This window comes from Cryptomeria japonica, chromosome 1 (assembly GCF_030272615.1).
Source record: "Cryptomeria japonica chromosome 1, Sugi_1.0, whole genome shotgun sequence".
NCBI classification, from domain to species: Eukaryota; Viridiplantae; Streptophyta; class Pinopsida; order Cupressales; family Cupressaceae; genus Cryptomeria; species Cryptomeria japonica.
This window is the reverse complement of record NC_081405.1, coordinates 106,508,460-106,526,432: the sequence shown is the minus strand read 5'-3', so window position 1 is coordinate 106,526,432 and position 17,973 is coordinate 106,508,460.

The window sequence follows — 17,973 nt, the reverse complement described above, 5'->3', positions numbered from 1 at the left end:
AAAATGTCTCATTAATTTCATGTACTAATTATTCATCCAATTAGTTAAATAATTATTTAATTATTTAATTAAGTTATTTAATCTTATTCTTCTAAATTCATATGTCCTCATCATCTTACTAATTATTTCAATTTCAATTCTATCATCATTTAATCATTTAAACTATTTTTTAATGATTAATTAAATATCTATTATTTAATTAATTATGATTTTAATCCTTCAATTTAAATAATCTTTAGTATTTAAATAAATTCATTTTCAATTTCTATCTCTATTCAATTAATCAATTAATCATTCAACCCTTTTCCAAATATTAATTAAATATTAAGTATTTAATTAATTGTGATTTTAATCCTTTAATTTGAAAAATCTTTATTATTTAATTAAATTCAATTTCTAAATAATTAAATAATTTCTTTAAATTATTTAACTAACTAATTTATTCTTCAAATTCCAATTCCAATTCCCCAAATTCTAATTTCATTTAATTTCATATTTCTTTTAATTTCATTTAAATTCATATTCTTCTAATTTCATTAATTCTCCAAATTCAAATTCAAATTTCATATTCTTCATATTTATTCTAATTTCAAATACATGTGAATGATTGCAAAAATCAAATTGAATTCCAAAGTCAAGTTCTAAATATATTCAAATAACAAAATTGAATTTAAAATAAATTCAATATTTGAATTAAATCTCATGCAAAGAGATTTTTTATTTATGAAATGGTTAAGTATGGGGATGGCGCGCGTGCAGATGTTTTCGAGCGGCCGAGCTAGGGTTTCGAAGCCCTAGCTCACAGGAGGCTTCTATTGCAGGTGCAGAGGGGGAGGGGAGTGAAGGGTGTCGGGGGAGAGCGGCGGGCTGGGAGCGGCTGGGGGGATAGAGCTGTTGCGCCGACCATTGGGGGGAGGTTTGGCTACGTGGGAGTAAGGGGTGGTTGAGCGGGAGGAAGGGCTCCAGACTGCTACAGGCAGCGGGCTTCCGATGGGACTCCTATGGGGTTTGGGGGGTCCGTTTGGGGGCATCTTTTGGAGGAGCTTGGAAGGGGGGAGCCTTAGGGGCGGCGCTTTCACAAGGGGTTTTTCGGGCTGGGGTCCTTGGTTGCCCTTCGTCACCTTTTAAATCTATTCGAGATCTGATGTCGGGTTTTGGTGGTGAGGCCTCTCATGTGGCTCCAGCCATGGACTTCCATGCTGCGGTGGGTTCTAAACCCCCACCTCAGAATATGAAGACATTTTCCAATAACCTTTTCTCCTCAAAACCGGGGACTGGAAGTACTGGTAATTCTCGCCTTACGAAGATTAATGGGTGTCTGGAGAGATGCAATGAAAGGTCAAAGCTGGTCATTCCTCCAGAGATGATAGTGGAAGACGTTGAGTACTTTTCAAAACACTCGCTCTACTGCAAATTTCTAGGAATGAGGGTCTCCTTGCAATTCTTGGAAAACTGGGTGCAGAGGTCTTGGGCACCAGATGGGGAAATGGAGATTATGTTGCTGGCGAACAACTATTTCATGGTTACTTTCAACTATATGGAGGACCGAAATAGGGTTTTTGAAGGAGGCCCATATTTTTACAACCAGGTGGGGCTGTTCATCAAACCTTGGCATGCGGGGTTTAACCCTTCGGAGGAGCTCCCAAATAAGGTCCTTGTATGGGTTCGGTTACCACGTCTTCCAGTGGAATCTTGTCGAGAGGACGTGTTACGGATGCTAGCAGCACTGCTGGGGAAACCAGTGGGATCTTCATCGCAAACCCTAGGGAGAAAGGTAATGACCTTTGTGCGCATTTGTGTTGAAATTGATCTTAGTAAACCATTACCAGATGTTGTAGATATGTGTGTGGGATCTTACTCATGGGTTCAACAGCTAGACTATGAGACTCTACCTTTTCGTTGTCGTCTGTGTCATGAGTATGGTCATCTACAACGTAAATGCCCTAGATATAAACCAGTGGTGCACCAACCTCAACAACTGACCCAGGGTCAAGATAGGGCTAATAAAGGAAAAAGTGCTATGGTGACTGGTGTTGTGGGTGTTGCGGGTTTTGTTCCAGTTAAGACAAGGAACAGAAATCGAGGCCATAAGAGGTCCCTTCAGGAGAGACAGGAGGAGGATACCTTTAACAGATTTGAAGCACTGGACGACCTCAGCCAACAGGAAGTGAATCCGGGGTTAACCCCTTTGAATCAAGGGGCTTCAGGGGGGGCACCAGAAAGAGTTAGGGAGGACTTTTCCCAGGCCTTGGTAGTGACTGGAAACCAACAAATGGAGATGGAGCAAGCTGTAGGGGCCGAGTTGGGACTCATTCCTGGTTCGGAGGTGAATTTGGGTGGGGGGGAGGGGTCCCTAATAGCCCTGAAATTGGAACCGGCTGGAGCTAGGACTAGTAAGTCTTCTATTCACCTGGGTCTTCATCAGAAGGATATTAAGAAAAGTGCCTCAGAAAAAATCTCAAAGGCTGGCAGAAAGAAGGATGTGGATAAAATCAAAATGATGGGAGAGAATTTGATTGAGTCAGGGTCAGTAAAGACCTTGGATTCTCACTTTTCCAACCCTCCCAAATGATTGTACTCTCATGGAATGTAAGGGACTTGAACAACGGCCCTAGACAAAAAGTTGTTCAAGATTTGATTAGGAATCATTCACCTGATGTCCTTTTCTTGCAAGAAACTAATCTTTCAGTGGAGAGTATGATGGATCTTGTGCCAAAGTTGTGGGGGGCGAGGCGAATGTCAGTGTGTTTGGGCAGCTGGTTCCTCGAGAGGGGTGGCCTGTCTTTGGAACCCTTTAAGGTTTCGCCCTGTCTGGTGGGTCGCTTCCAGATCCTCGATATTCGGGGTGCTATCTAGTCTCGAGACTGGGGAAGTCATCTTGTTTTCAAATATCTATGCTCCCACTAATCTTCAGGGTAAGTAAAACTTATGGTCTCATGTTGCTGGTATGCGAAGGTTGGCCCCTTTTCATCCTTGGATTATGGCAGGAGACTTCAATGCCATTCTGGAGTTGAGTGAGAAGAAGGGGGGTGTTATGCGGTTGGAACCGTCTTCGGTCCTCTTCCAGGATAGTATCTCCCGGCTACAACTGGTTGACATCAAGCCTAGCAATGGCTTGTTCACTTGGAACAATAGGAGGGTGGGTGAGAATTGGATTGCTGAACGGTTGGATCGCTTTCTGGTTCCTTGCTTTTGGATTGGCGGGGGGTGGTCCACAACTTCTGAGATTCTTAACTGGAGAGGGTCGGATCATTGGCCCATCAAGTTGGTTTCATCCTCAGCTCGGGTTGCCCGCTCGCCTTCTTTCAAATTTCAACTTATGTGGCTTCGGGACCCCTCTTTATAGGATTTGGTTGCGGACTGGTGGAGGAAAGGTAGGCCGGCCTTTGGCACTGCCATGTTCACTTTTGCCAAGCAACTGCAATTTGTTAAGCACCATCTTAAACAGTGGAACCATCAAGGGTTTGGGAACATCTTTCATGAGAAGAAAGCTGCCCAAATTGTGTTGAGTGAGATCACCAAGGAAATCAGAGAGCATGGGTTGTCGGAGGAATTGCTTAGAGAGGAAGACAAGGCTATCAAGGTGGTTGAGGAATGGGAGACTAGGGAAGAAATTTATTGGAAGCAGAGAGCTCGCATTGATTGGCTGAAGGAGGGGGACAAGAATACAACTTTCTTCTTCAACTCTGTGGAAGCAAGGAGACATAGAAATTCCATTCCTGTTCTGGTTAATGATAGAGGTGAGGAGTGCTTATCCTTGCAGAAGATGTCTAGGGAGTCCCTTCAGTTTTTCCAGTCCCTCTTTAGGGAAGAATCCCAGGGGGAAACAGTGGAGGAAAATCTGGTTCTGGCTTGCATCCCTTCACTTGTCTCGAGGGAGATGAATGAGCAACTTTTGCGTACTATCTTGATGGAAGAACTTGAGAGGATTGTCTTCCATATGAGGAAAGGGAAGGCTCCTGGACCAGATGGGTTCCCAGTTGAATTCTTTCAAGAGTTCTGGGATATTATTAAGCTTGATTTATTGGATGTTGTCCAGGAGTCCTAGAGAAATAAGCAGATGCTTAGGGCTTTGAATGCGACCTTCATTGCTCTAATCCCCAAGTGTGAAGGGGCCGACCGGTTAGGCCAGTTCCGCCCCATCTCTCTCTGCAATGTGATTTATAAGATCATCTCTAAACTGAAAGCAGACAGATTGAAGAAGTGCCTGGGGAGTGTTATTTCGGAGGAGCAAAGTGGGTTTGTGGAAGGCCGCCAAATTCTAGATGGGGTGGTCATTGCTACGGAGACCATTCACTCTATGGCAACCTCCAAGGAAAAGGCTATGTTTATCAAGTTGGATACGACCAAGGCATATGATAGAGTTCGGTGGTCCTTCCTTCAGAAGATCCTCAGGGCTTTTGGTTTTGCTGATGAGTGGATCTAGTGGGTTATGAGTTGTGTTATGTCCACCTCTTTCTCAGTGCTTATCAATGGGGACCATACTGAGTTGTTCTGGGCTTCAGGGGGATCCCCTCTCCCCTTATTTATTCATTCTTCTTGCTGAGGGTCTGGGGAGGCTGATTAAGCATAATGTGGGCCTGGGTAATATTCAAGGTTGGAATTGGGGTAATGACTTGCAGTCGTAGTCTCACTTGCAGTTTGTGGATGATACAGCCCTTATGGGGCTAGCTCGGATCAATGAAGCTTCTAATTTGCGGAAGATCCTGGATGTATATCTTGCAGCGTCTGGCCAGTTGATTAATGAGGATAAGTCTTCTATCCTCTTTTTCAACACTCTGGAAGATATCCAAAGGAGGATTGCTTTTATTCTGAGATTCCAAATTGGCTCCCTGCCCTTGACCTATTTAGGAATTCCTATCTCTCCTGGCAACCCTCCTAGGGAGTCGTGGCAGGGGATCTTGGATAAATTCTGATCGAAGGTTGATCACTGGACCCATAGATGGTTATCCTTTGCAGGGAGGGTTCAACCGATTCAGTCGGTGGTTCAGGCTCTGCCGACCTATCGATGTATGCTTCAGGTGGCACCTAAGTGGTTCTTGAAGGGTTTGGACTCTCTGGCTAGGCAGTTCTTATGGGCAGGAAATCTCTCCTCTTCCAAGTGGAGTCTGGTCAATTGGGACCTGGTGTGTAGCCCAAAGTAGTCAAGGGGGCTTGGGTTAAGGCAGTCTATTCTTTTTGGGGAGGCTCTTGCAGCTAAACTGTACTGGAGGTGGTGTGTTGAGCAGGATCGAGGTTGGGCTAGGATTCTGGCCAACAAATATATGCAGAGGATCCCATTGGAGGAAATCTCTAGATATCTGCTTGAAGGAAAGGGCTCATCAATGTGGAACACGCTAAAGAGGGGGGCTTCTCTCATTAAGGCAAGGCTTTTTTGGATTTGCAGAAGGGGGGAAGAGGTCCTTTTCTGGAAGGACTCTTGGGATGGTTACCCTCCCATCCTTGAATAGTTTCCTAACCTTGGAAACCTGGGCCAGAGGTTTTTGGACGCGGGATGGTCAAGGGTGAGTGATTTTAAGGTTGTCTATAGGTGCGGTCAGCTGGATTTGGAGAGGTGGAAGAATCCTAATGAGTGGCCGGTGGATGGGATGGAGGAAGAATGTGCTGAGCTGCAGGGCATTTTGGTGAATAGACATTGTAGCTCTCTTAAGGGTAAGGATGGGCTTGCTTGGTCCCCAAATCCCAAGGGCATCTTTTCTGTGGCTAGTGGTTACTGGGAATTGATGAGCCAAAGACTCGAGGGAAGGGAAGTGAATTGGTGGAAACAGGTGTGGAATAATGCTTCTTGGCCGAAGTGTAACTGCTTTGTTTGGACTTTAGCTTGGAATAGATGTCTTACATGGGATAATATCCACAAGCGGGGATTCTTGGGGCCTTCTATCTGTGTTCTATGTGGTAACGAAGAGGAAGATTCCTCTCATCTGTTCTTCAGATGCCCATTCTCTATGCTTATCTGGCACTATTGGTGGGGGGTGTGGAAGCATCCTTGTGTCCATGTTGATTCTCTGGTGGAATTTTGGAGCAATTTGGGCAAACCTCCTATTCCATCCTCCTTCATCCAGACTGTCTGGTATATTGGGCCCATCTTCATTCTGTGGCAGATCTGGCTCGAAAGGAACAGGAGGATTTTCCATGAGGCCAAATTGTTTGTTCAACAAGTTTGGAATAGGATCACTGTTATGATTCGAGAGACAGTGGAAGCTAAGTGTGAGGTGAACTTCCCGTTGGGTAGAGATGAGGCAGATATTGTGAGTAGGCTTGGATTGCAGGAGCTATCTCCGACCTCTTCTTGTGTCCAGAGAGGTAGACGGTCTATTAAGAAGGTGCAAAGGGTGGGAAGGTGGATACCCCCTCAGGATGAGTTTATCAAGATTAACACCGATGGCTCATCTAGGGGTAACCCAAGCCCTGCTGGAGTAGGGGGTGTTGGTAGGAACAATAGGGGGGAGGTTGTTTTCTTCTTTTCGGTGCATAAAGGATGGTAGTCTAATAATTTTATGGAGGGTTTAGCGATTCTTTATGCACTGGAGAGGGCTTTGGCGTTGGGTTGTAGGAAGGTGATTTGTGAATCAAATTCACAAATTGTTGTTAACTTGTCTGAGCAAAAGGTGAGTAGGATTCAGTGGCAATTGGCAGGGATTATTCAACAAATTCTCCAAATTAGCTCTTTAATGGAGCAGGTGTCCTTCATCCATATTCCTCGCAAATGGAATGGAGTGGTGGATTGTTTGGCCAAGTGGGCCTCATATCATGATAGTGATTGGAAAGTGGAAGATTGGGAGCATCTCTCAGGGGACTACTGTCAGGAATTGCAGAAGATTTTCACTGAGGACATGGATGGTAATGAAGTTGGTTGATTTGTGGTTGGGTTGGTTGTTTTCTCTGGGGCCTCAGGGCTCTGCCTTTCTGTGTAATGCATTTTTCTGATTTTCAATAAAGTTTTTACCCTTTTATTCAAAAAAAAAAAATCTCATGCAAAGATTAAATTGAAAATCAAAGTCAAAGTGAAAACACATGCTAAATTAATTAATTCAATCAATTAATTGATTAAATCAATTATCTTTTCAATCTCTATTTCTATCTTCCACTTTGTTTTTTTTCCAAAAAGCTTTCAATCAATTAATTATTCCATCTATTTTAATTTATTATTTCAATTAATTGATTAATTGCATCATTTCTTTAATTTCCTCCAATCATTCTTTTTCTATCTTCTATTTAGCTTTTTCTAAATAAAGCTTTCTTTGTCTTCAATTAATTATCCTCCAAACATTCTTTTTCATCTTTCAATCAACTTTTTTCTCAATCAGTTAGTTAACTTAATTAACTATTCAATCAATTAAGTTCTACCTCCAAATCAGCATGTGAGCTCACTTGACTTCCACCTCTTAATCAATTTGTACCACATCTCAATCAATCCTCTCCAAAAATCTATAAATTAAGCATTCAATCTCAATTTTCAACAATCATGAACTTTGAATCTTTGTGTCAATTGTAGGTTACCAGCGCGATATCTGAGAGTCATCATATCATAAAGAAGAGAAGAACAATGGAAGCCATATGCATCATGGAATAGGGAGTTTTAATTGATAGATTATGTATTCCTATTATACTTGTTTTGCATTATTTAATTGATGTTTGTTTAGGATTCTTTGATTAGATAGGGATTTGTGATTTCCCTTTGTTTCTAATTGAATAAGCAATGATGATTTTAAGCATACATAGTTGCAGGTTGGGGTGATTTTTAAAAACTACTAATACATTTGTGTTTGCAGGGGTAATTTAGAAGAGTGCTTGTTTTTATTAGATTAGAAAACACTTCCATTGGTGCACTGAAAAGAACAATTGTTTGAAGCATTTGGGACACTTGCCCAATCTTTTGTAGAACCCTAGGTGTTTAATAAAAGTATCCTCTCCCCTCACCTTCACGGATCTTGGGTGTAAGATAAATCATTGAACATCTCTTTTTTTTAGAAAGTCTGCCTTCTGTTGTGAGAGAGAATGACCTAAGTGGTACTTTCCTTCGATCCGCTATATAAACAAGGGTGCGACGAAAGTCATAGCCAACCAATATTAGCCCTTGTCATACTCTTCAATCTAAAAGGGGTTTCATACTCCAAGTAAGGTTGATTTGGACACATGCAGGGTATTGGTGACCTCTGATCATGACTAAAAACCTTAGTAGTGGTCTACCCTATTTTGTCCAAACATCACAATAGCTTCAGTGCAAGGGGATAGTTCATTTTCCCCCTAAGATACTCACCATAAGGCTCCCTTGAGATGAGACATAAATCTTCAGCTTAGCATAAGCTACTAGTAGCTTTTCGAGGAGAGATGATTGGGTCATCCTTCTAGTCCTTGAGGCCCCTATCTTTCCTCTCATGCAAAGATAAAATAGTGTACACGCCCATTAAAGTATCCCTACATTTGAGTCAACAAAGATTCCAGGTTGTGGGCTAAATTTATTGCCACATTACCTTGACCTTAGGATTAGGAAGTGTTTGAAGTGTATTCATTTGTGTTAAAGACTCATGGAAATTGGGTTGTTTTGGCCTATTGAACATATACATTACACTCATATTTGGACAAAAAAAACACTTTTAGACATTGTGTCTTCTTATTTGTTGTGTCCTCTTGCCACAAAACATCAACATTAAGATATGGTCACATTTTTGCAACTTCAAAAACTTGGATAGATTTGAGAAAACATAAATTTTTACTAGAAACACATTTGTGTTCACTTCTAGCACGTATATGATCATTCTGGTCACATCTATATTCATTTCCAACGCATTTTTGAGATATTCAATTGCATATGTGCAACTTCCTGGCGTATTTACAGATAGAACTGAAACAACATTACAAACTAAGAAAACACATTTTTGAGACATTTTGTACATCTATGCAACTTTCTAGCGTGTTTCTAAGATATTATACTATGTATTTGGACAAAACTGAGATTTACATTGAAACTATGAAACTACATTTTTGGATTCTAAAACTATGTATTTGAGATGTTATGATGTGTCTATGGATTCATACCATGTCTATGGTTCTAAGATTCAAAGAGCTTCAAGGCCGATTCCATAGGATTCCATTTAGTCAACCATTATTGTTTCACGACTTTCCATCCATTTTCAAACATTTCCAAACATCATTTTTAAACTCTCATTTACACTTTACAACTAGAGTCAAAAAGTTGTTTAGTAGTCCTTATCATTATCTTGCAAACACACCACATACATCTAAGTGGTTCCCACATCAAATTTATCATCTTGGGTACCATTTTGACATCTCAAGTTAAGGTCAACTTACCTATAGGAATTTGTCATCTCCTAGGACCAGTAATGTAATTTTCTCAAAACTGAATATGCAGAACATAAAGTAACAGTATACCGGTATGCAAGAATTAATGCAAATAACAGAATCAAAAACATCCACATGAAAAGAAAACCATAACACAAGATGTTTAACGAGGAAACCCGGTGTGGGAAAAACCTCAGTGGGATTTGTGACCCACAATATTCACTTACTGGCCAATAAGAGAATATTACTTACAATAGGGGCCTACACATGCAGGAAGGCCAACTGCCTAGAGCTCACTGCTCAATAAGAAGTCACACTGACTTACAATGAGGATTTACACAAATCCAATATTCTGTGCTGCTTTACAATAGCATCTTCAATGCCAGATTTAGTACCGGTTCTTGCTCTGTTCTTTACATATACCCTTGACCTACAATTCGCACATTAGGTCTGCCTTATAATTTATTTATGCTTCCTATCCATATCCTACAAATGCCTACAATGATCTCTTTTATATACAAGAGTCATTTTACAATTTGCCAAGTTGGCTTACAATAATAAACAAAATATTACATATCAAAAATCCTGTCAGCCTCTGTGTCGATATACATATTTCCTTCTGTGCCGGTGTACATCTTCTGTGCCGGTGCCGGTGTAGATTGATCTTGCTGATGTCGGTGCACTTTTTTGTTTGAGTAATGCTTTGCCGGTAAAATGTCTTGCCGGTGCCATAGGATTGTAATGTTTCCTGAGTAATGCTTTGTCGGTGCCATAGGATTGCAAGGTTGCCATCAATGACAAAACCTTCAATCACACACAATGTCTCATTGGAGTGTCCATATGCCAACAATCTCCCCCTTTGGCATTGATGGCAACACTCATGAGAAATTTCAAAAAGATATCCAAAAATGTGTAGACCAAAAATGTGAGAGCTCCCCCTGAGCATGTGATCCCTATGCTTTGAATTTTCTCATCTACTACTCCCCCATTGGCATCAATGACAAAGGTTAGTAGATTTTGTAGTTGTACCAATTCATAACCTCAACCTTGTAGTTGGGTAGTTATTATCTGAAGAATATCTCCCAAAATTAAGTTTATGCCATCCATAAACTTCTTGCTCTCCTTTATTGCTATCTCAGTTCTGTATACTGTATCGGTGAGATGTTGCAAGTGTTCTGTCGGTGTTTTGCTACCCTGTGTTAGTGCCTCTGAGATTTCCTTACGCAGAGATGCTAAATAGTCCAATCTTGGACTTAGTTTAGATCTCAAAAATTTTGCCTTGTTTATTATTTTCTCTTTCTCTCTTTCTAATTTGAGCAATTCTTCCTCAAAATTTGTTATCTTTTCCTCAAAAACTGATAATGTATCGGGTGAGTTAACAAAATTATCAACAAGTTTATTGATCTCTTCCTGTACCTTGCTCATCTTTTTGTCTACATCCATGGTCAAAAAGTTTATCTTACAGCTGTCTTTATACAAAGTTTTGTATTCTTTCAACAAATTGCACAATTCCGGTAGAAGTGTGTCAAATTCCCTGTTACACTTCTTTATTCCTTCCTCAAAGAATTTTTGTTTCTCTTTTTCCACACTTTCCTGTACAGTTTCTACCTTTGTTTGCTCAAAATTTCCAAAAATATATTTACAAAGTGTATCCAACTGGCCTAAAGAATCTTTGCTGGCTATATTACAATTGGGAGCTATTGATTTCAAAACTGGAATTGAATCATCTATCGCTTTATAAGCTTGTGAGCTATAATCAGTTATTTTCTTGATAGATTCGAGCAATACCTCTGTTACATTTGATGGTGACCCAATAAACTGAGTGCCGGTGGAAGTGACCATGCTAGTATTGACCTCTGGTAGGTCTGTCTGTGTCTCCATCTCTTTAAGCATTGGTGTTCCTGCATCATTTCTTACCGGTGGCATCTGTTCTAGAGCCTTTAACTCTGTTGGTTGCTCTGTTTGTGTTCCAGATTCCATCTTTTTCTCTGAATCTGCTGCCGGTTGCTCTTTGTTTTCTGTTGTCGGTTGCTCTTTGTTTTCTGTTGTCGGTTGCTCTTTGCAAAATCTCATAGATGAGAAAATTCAAAGCACAGGGATCACATGCTTAGGCGGAGCTCTCACATTTTTGGTCTACACATTTTTTGTTGTCATGATCTCTTGTTTCAATTTGCTTATCATATCATTTAGTGATTCCTTTTCATCATTCTCATTTTGCAATTTTTCACAAAGTTCTCTTCTCTTGTTTCTTGTAACAGAAAGATTTTCTTGAAGTGCCTGAATAATGTCCTGAGCTGCTTTTAAATCATCTTCTAATTTGATATTTTTCAACTTCTCTGCATCATAGTCAGTGAGAGCTCCTTTAAGTTGCTTCATCAGATTTTCCATCTTTACCGGTGTCAAGATCTTCCTCAAGTTGTTAGGCTTCTGAAAGTAGAGGACCATGCTCTGATACCAATTGTTAGGGTTCCCATAGATATTGAGAGGGGGGGGGGGGTGAATCAGTATCTGACCAGTAATGTAATTTTCTTAAAACTGAATATGTAGAACATAAAGTAACAGTATATCGGTATGCAAGACTTAATGCAAATAACAGAATCAAAAACATCCACATGAAAAGAACACCATAACACAAGATGTTTAACGAGGAAACCTGGTGTGGGAAAAACCTCGGTGGGATTTGTGACCCACAATATTCACTTACTGGCCAATAAGAGAATATTACTTACAATAGGGGTTTGCACATGTAGGAAGGCCAACTGCCTAGAGCTCACTGCTCAATAAGAAGTCACACTGACTTACAATGAGGATTTACACAAATCCAATATTTTGTACTGCTTTACAATAGCATCTTCAATGCTAGATTCAGTACCGGTTCTTGCTCTGTTCTTTACATATACCCTTGACCTACAATTCGCACATTAGGTCTGCCTTATAATTTATTTATGCTTCCTATCCATATCCTACAAATGCCTACAATGATCTCTTTTATATACAAGAGTCATTTTACAATTTGCCAAGTCGGCTTACAATAATAAACAAAATATTACATATCAAAAATCCTGTCCGCCTCTGTGTCGATATACATATTTCCTTCTGTGTCGGTGTACATCTTCTGTGTCGGTGCCGGAGTAGATTGATCTTGTTGATGCCGTGCACTTTTTTGCTTGAGTAATGCTTTGCTAGTAAAATGTCTTGCCGGTGCCGTAGGATTGTAAGGTTGCCTGAGTAATGCTTTGTCGGTGCCATAGGATTGCAAGGTTGCCATCAATGACAAAACCTTCAATCACATACAATGTCTCATTGGAGTGTCCATATGCTAACACTACCTCCTGGGACCAAGTCATGGGGTGAATTGGCAAAAGCTTTTATACAACATTTTTCTTACAACAGTGAATGTGAAGTTTCAATGACCACTTTATGTAATATAAAGCAGAAAAATGGAAAGTCTTTTGCATCATTTTTACAATGATGGAGAATTTTGGCTAGTTGATGACCTTGTCACATTCCACAAAAGAAGATGGTTGATATGTTTACCAAAAATATGAATAAAGACATTGGATATGAACTTCATAAAGCATGTTTGTCTACATTTAAAGAAGTTAGTGAAAAGGGTCTATCTATTGAGAAGGTCCTCATTGAGCAAGGCGCCATCAAGATATTCAAAGAAAACAAAGATGAAGGAAATGGGAAAGACAAACCATGATGTTGGAATAAGAACAAGAATATCATTAATGATGGGGTTGTTGATACAATGTGGTCAAACCAATGATATTTTTTCTCGGTGCTAGTTCATCTAATAATCAAGTTAATACACAAAGAGCACCAAGACCTCAAATGAAGTACACACCTTTGGGAAAGCCAATTGAAAGTGCATTGAAGAAATTGGTTGCCAATAATCTCATTACATTACCAGATAATTGACCATTTGATCCAAGGGTAAAACCTTCATGGTGGAATAATAATAAATTTTGTGAATATCACAAGAGCAAGGGCCATAAGACTAGCAATTGCCACACATTGAAGAATCTCATTCAAGACCTTATTGATGATGGCACAATGGAAGTTGATGGTCACAGTTCTAATGCAGAACATGCAATTTTAAAGGAAGCATTTCCAAAACATGATAAGGGAAAGGCCCCTAAAACAAACAATAATGCTAATTACACTAATGTGGCCTATGATTACATCATCAACCACATCACTGAATTGAACAACCATGTGTCTACCATAACCATAAAAGGAAAATCCACCGAATGCAATGTCACTACTCGACAGGGTAAAGTTACTTTACAAGGTGCAACATCCAAAACAACTTCATCATCCAATGACCAATACAACCTTGTAAACCAAATGGGAAAGACACCTCCAATCATTTCTATCCTTGAACTTTTATGCATCTCACCTTCACACAAAGCTATTTTGGACAAAATCTTGCAAGAGACATTCATTCCTACTATTCTAAACATGGACCTATTTCAATCCATGGTGGGACACCTTTATACTTCCCATTGCCTCACATTCACCAAAGTAGATGATGCATCTCCATAACAACCACATAGTGCACCACTTCACATTGAAGCTTTCCTCCATAAACACCACATAAAATGAATCTTGATAGATGGAGTAGGTCTCAAAATTTGCACTTTGAAAGTTGTCTTAACATTGGGATTCTCTGAAAACATTGTGGATTCTAGAAAGTGTATCACTATAAAAGCATGTGATGATGAATACTGCTTCTCAAAAGGAACAGTCACTCTACCAACTCTAAATTGGGCCAGTAACGAGAGATGTGGTTTGTCAAGGCTTTATCTCAATCTCACATACAATATACTTTTGGGATGACCTTGGATACATGCAATGAAAGTAGTGCCTTCAACTTATCATCAATGTATCAAGTTCCCACATAATAGAACTAAAGTCATAGTTAAAGGTGATCCAAACCCATACATGTATTACAATAATATTCAAACAAGACCTGAAACAACAATCCCTATAAATTGGGAAGCTCATCCATCTTTAGCATGCATTGATCCCGAATCACTAAAAGCTTCCACTTCAAAGCAAGCAAAGCTCAAAGGGAAATTCAAGGACAAATGCGTGGAAGAATACAATCTAAATCAAACCATGTATCTAAGGCAACTAACAGACTCTCCTAAGATTTATGGCGGACCACATTTCTCAAAATAGATATCAACAATCATCAAAAAATATGAAATGGAAGAAGAATACATTTATAAGATCCTTTGCAAATAATAATAAGAATATCCTTATCAAGACCACATCACAATACTAGTTGAAAATAATGGAAAAGGCTTTAAGTTCTTCCAAAAGATGGGGTATGATAGAAAACGTCCTCTTGGGCTACAAAAGAAGGGCATCGTGGAATTGTTACAACCTGAATTAGTACCAAATAAATAGAGGATAAAAGGACATGGTTTTGCACCATTAAGGTTACGTGGTCTTGACTCTCAAGCAACATTGAAAATTACTTATCTTGCTTCTACCAATGATCAACATGAGGAATGTAATTATTCTACAGATTCAAATGAATGGGAATGGGGTTTCGACAAACCATCCAATGACTATGATCTTGCAAAAACCTTCAAAGAACCCAACAAACCCACTAAGGAAGAAAAATTTAGAGAACTATTCAAAGTTGGTCAAGCATTATCAGGTTCTACATCCAAAGACAAGAAAGATAGTGGTAAAGCATGGAAAATACTTTTTGGGATCCCAAACCCTCTACATCTCGAGGCTCTAGGCGAAAAAATGCGAAAAGTAAGAACTCCCATTATTGAGTGTCCTTCTAGTGATGTCGGTTTAGATTCTCTTACGATTGAGACTGATGGGTAGAGTATCAGTGATGACCACGATGACTTCATTGGAATATCTAAACACTCTCGTGTCTTTACCCTTACACCTGTCAACTTTGAGCATACCGATGGCCTTCCTCTCATTCACCCTCAATTCATTGACTGGGACCAACAAGGACCTCCACAACTTGACACATTCCAAAATGATGAGGCCTTCATTGATTACCTTGGCATAAGAGATGATCTTCCTCTTGAAGACCATAAAGAAAGATACACCATTGAACTCAACAACATGGCGTTAGAGGATGGAAGTTTTCACACTCTCCCCATGACATCATATTAGGAGAAGTCATCTATGTTGATTGAAGAGACCATAAAAACAAATCTAGGGATGAAGAAGTATTGCACAATATTTTCCTTGCTCAATCATTAACAGAAATTCAACAGTCAAAGTTCACAAGGTTTTTCATAGAGAGATAAATTTAGCATATGGTCATATGTGGATATGCCTGGACTAGAGCCTAACTTGGTTATGCATCATTTGACAGTAACTCCAAGTGTCAAATTAGTTAATCAGAAATTGTGAAAGATGCATCTACACGTGGCATTATTAGTGAAAGTTGAGCTTGAAAAGTTATTAGACATTGGCTTCATTAGACCAATTGACTACCTTGAATGGATTTCCAATCTTGTACTTGTTAGCAAACCAGATGACAACTTAAGAATATACATTGATTTTAGAGACATAAACAAGGCTTGTTTTAAGGATGAATACCCATTACCAAACATTGATTTGATCGTCGACCTCACAATGAGCCAGGCTATGTTGTCACTTATGGATGGATTCTCCGGATACAATCAAATCAAGATAGTATCTAAAGATCAACACAAAATAGCATTCACATGTCTCTGGGGTACTTTTTGTTGGAATGTCATGCCCTTTGGATTGAAGAACGCAAGTGCCACATATCAAAGAGCCAAGACAATAATTTTTCATGACATCATGCATCTTACCATGGAGGACTATGTTGATGATCTTTTAGGAAAATTAGTTACATGGGAAGAACATTTGGATGTTTTAGCAGTGCTCTTTGATCATTTGGAAAAGTATAAAGTTGGATTAAATCCCAAGAAAAGTGTCTTTGGGGTGACCTCTGAGAAACTTATGGGATGCATACTATCGTAATGAGGTACTTACCAAACTTAGAGCAATGTTAGAAATGCCTCCTAAGAATATCAGTCAACTATGATGATTGCAAGGAAAACTGCAATCAATTTGTAGATTCATAGCGTAGCTCGCAGATAAGTGTCATCTTTATGAATATCAAGTTTAAGTAGGATGACAAGTGTCAACAAGCTTTTCAATTACTCAAATAATATCTCTTGAATCCACTAAATCTTATGCCACCAATTCAAGGAAAACCATTGTTGATTTACATATCAACAACGACGACAACACTAGGGGCACTCTTGGCACAATAGGACCATGAAGGAAAAGAATGAGGCATCTACTACATATGTCACACATTGGTAGGATATGAGCTTAATTACACTCCATTTGTGTGTGTGTGTGTGTGTCTTTTCACCATTTTTACTTCACAAAAATTGTGTCATTACATGCTAGCTCACAAAACAAAGCTCGTAGCAAGAATTGACCCATTGAAGTATCTACTCAACAAGGCAAGTCTCATAGGCAAACTATCTAAGTGGGTAATGATGTTAAGAAAATTTAGCATTGAGTATGTTGACAAGAAAGCCATCAAAGGACAATTTGTATACACCTAAAAATGGTCTGAAGCTAGTTAATTAAATACGTAGTTATTTGATTAATTTCCCTTCCTAATTAATTGAATTCACAAGCAATTTAATTAATTTCTCTATTCATCTACTAGTAAATAAATCTAAATGATTTATTTATATAGTTCATCTCATATCCCCCTTTGATTAATTAATTCTAAATTAATTAATGTCTCCCCATATTAATCAATTCTTCTAATCCCTAATTAAGATTAACAAACTCAAGTTTGTTGAGATTAATTACCATTTTCCAATTATTTGAATTTCTAAATTCAAATGAGCACATGGCTCCTAATTTTAACCACCCAACCTAACCATCCCCTAACTTAACCCATTAAATCTAATCTTGGGTCTAACTAACCCTATCCTATCTTGCACATCCTAACCTCCCATGGTGTGGATATTCTCTTCTTGAGACACATGGCACTTTTGCCACATCTCTCCTCCCTTGGACACTTGCCCTCTCATGAGAAAAGCTCCTTGACACTTGTCACGACAGAGATGACAAGTGTCCCTTCCTCCAATCTCTTCTCCAACTTCCTCAATCTTGGCCCTTGATATCTTCAGATCAGATCTAGACGGTCGATTCCTGCCACCTCAGCTTTGGCCTTGGAATTCCTATAAATATCCCCCATTTTGGAGCAATATAGATCCGATCTCATATCAATTTAGGCATCATTACTATGGGCAATTTACATTTTCAATTATCTAGTAATTAGCTTTTGGATTTATCATAGCATGTTAGTCTAGTTTCTTAAATCATGCATTTCATATCATCTCCATAGTTAATCATGATCAAATAGCTACTCAACTCTTGAGTTGTCACTTTGGAGGTCATTGCTCCGCTGAGAGCCCATCAATCCAACACCTTCAAGGTCCTCAAGAATAGAGGAAAATGGGACATCTCAAGGAAGGCTTATGGTTTGCATCTTTGATTTAGTTTTGAAATTAAGCTTTTCAATTATATTATATTGTCTCATTATATGTGTATGCCTCTTATACTAATCACATTTTTAGCATCACATTAATTGGCGCCCACTGTGGGGCCTAGCCCCTT